The 2,221-nt window shown below is 42.0% G+C and overlaps 1 protein-coding gene and 1 pseudogene across 1 annotated transcript in view; one reads left to right on the top strand and one right to left on the bottom strand.

Moving 5' to 3' along the window:
• Positions 1-2,221, bottom strand: part of Commd1 (copper metabolism (Murr1) domain containing 1) — a 121,308-nt gene that overhangs the window by 110,726 nt on the left and 8,361 nt on the right. The window lies entirely within an intron of this gene.
• Positions 1-2,221, top strand: part of LOC105990129 — a 4,426-nt pseudogene that overhangs the window by 1,903 nt on the left and 302 nt on the right.

Raw genomic sequence — 2,221 nt, 5'->3', positions numbered from 1 at the left:
TCAAGTGGTAGAGCGCTAGCCTTGAGCTGAAGAGCTGAGGGACAGCGCCCAGGCCCAGAGTTCAGGCCCCACGACCGGACCCAAAAAAAAAAAAGATCACCGTTTGAAGCCAACTACACCAGACATATTTGCAAGACTCTTGATTCCACTTATCCAACAAATGCTAGACTGAAAACTTGACTCAAATAGTAGAACACCAGCTAAGAGCCAAAAAGGAAAGCTAAGGGAGAGAATAAGGCCCTGAGTTCAAGTACCACTACTAGAACAAAAAGGTATGATTTAATAATAAATATTAAAAAGGCTCTTCTAGTTATGTTCCTTGATCCAAAGGTTTTAAGGCCAACATTTTAGCTTAGGCCAACATGTGGCTTAGTGGTAGAGTGCTTGCCTAGCATGCATGAAGCCCTGGGTTTGACTCCTCAGTACCACATAAACAAAAAAAGCCGGAAGTGACATTGTGGCTCAAATGGTAGAGTGCTAGCCTTGAGCAAAAGAAACTCAGGGATAGTGCCCTGGCCCTGGGTTCAAGCAAGATTGCCCACCCCCAAAAAGTCTCAAAAGGCCAACATTTTATGCTCATTTTATATTGATTAATATCGTATTGTTCTAAAATTGAAAAGTAAAATTCATTCTTAAACTACTCTAAACTAGCAAAAAAAAAAAACCCACTGCATCACATATTTTTCTTCACTTATACATTCCCAAAATAAGTTAAAAAAAACTATCCTATATAATAAAATCTTTCTACTTTATATAGTACAAGAAAAACCTCTTGCAAAGACAAAAATGCAAGCTGGGTGCCAGTGGCTCATGTCTATAATCCTAGCTACTCAGGAAGCTGAGATCTGAGGATCTCGGTTCAAAGCCAGTCCGGGCAGGAAAATCTCTGAAACTCTTATCTCCCATAAACAACTAGAAAACCAGAAGTAGTGCTGTGGCTCAAGGAGTATAGAGTGCTCGCCTTGTGCTGAAGAGTGCAGGGACAGCGCCCAAGCCCAGAATTCAAGCCCCACAACTGAAAGAAAAAAAAAAGACAAAACTACTCATTGTTTAAAAAAAAAAAATTGAGCTGGGAACTGTTGGATCACCACTGTAATCGTAGCTACTCAGGAGGCTGAGATATGAGGATCAGAGTTCGAAGCCAGACCGAGCAGGAAAGTCCATGAGACTCTAATTTTTAGTTAACTACCAGAAAACCAGAAGTGGTGCTGTGGTAGAGTGCTAGCCATGAGCAAAAGACCTCAGGGACAGTGCCCAGGCCTTGAGTTCAAGCCCCATGACCAAGAAAGAAAAAAAATTCTGGATTTTTCACAAGAATGAGAAATTCAATATACTCTATAAAATAAATCTCCATACAGAAGCTGATACTACTATTCTTATGATTAAAAGGTCATTGAGTTAAGAATTTTGCAACTTTGCTACTAAATGCACTTAAGCTTCTGCTCTTACTATAAATACTTCCTACAAAATTTTCAAAGTATTTAGAAATGAGAATCAAATTGTGCTTTTAAAATAATATACACTACATTACAACATTAATCTATTAGAGTATTAAAGAAAGATTTGGTTAGGCATTGGGGGGTCACATCAGGAAGCTAAGAGGATAGTGGTTCAAAGCCAGCCCAAGCAAAAAAGTCCCCCCAAGACTCTTATCTCCAATTAACCACTCAAAAAAATCAGGGTTCAGGGTTCTCAGAAAACATAGAAGCAGCAGCTGTAGTTGGAATTGAAGGACTTTTGTGGTGATCCCCAGGTCCCTTCTGAGAGGAAAGGGAAGGGTGCCACTGGAATCATCTTCCTCTTTGCTGCCACAATCCTTGCCTTCTCCATTACCCTCAGTACTAGACCCCTCCTCCAATGTCTTATATCACTTCCCAGGAGATGAAGTGTTTTCTACACTGGTTTGCCACTTGATCTGCTCCCCAGCGTGAACGTTTTCTACAGGACATGGTAACTAAAGCAGCACCAGGAAAATTACAGCCCTTGCTGGATAGTCTGGAGCAGTTTAGTGTATCTGGGGCAAACAGACCACCTTGTATTTTTTTTTGGGGGGGGGGAAGGGTCCGGTCGTGGGGCCTGAACTCTAGGCCTGGGCGCTATCCCCTCAGCTCTTCAGCCCAAAGCTAGCACTCTACCACTTGAGCCACAGCGCCACTTCCAGCTTTTTTTTTTCTGCTTATGTGGTGCTGAGGAATTGAACCCAGGGCCTCAGGCATGCAAG

Source organism: Dipodomys ordii, unplaced genomic scaffold, assembly GCF_000151885.1.
Source record: "Dipodomys ordii isolate 6190 unplaced genomic scaffold, Dord_2.0 Scaffold63, whole genome shotgun sequence".
NCBI classification, from domain to species: Eukaryota; Metazoa; Chordata; class Mammalia; order Rodentia; family Heteromyidae; genus Dipodomys; species Dipodomys ordii.
This window is presented reverse-complemented; position numbering and strand designations above follow the sequence as displayed.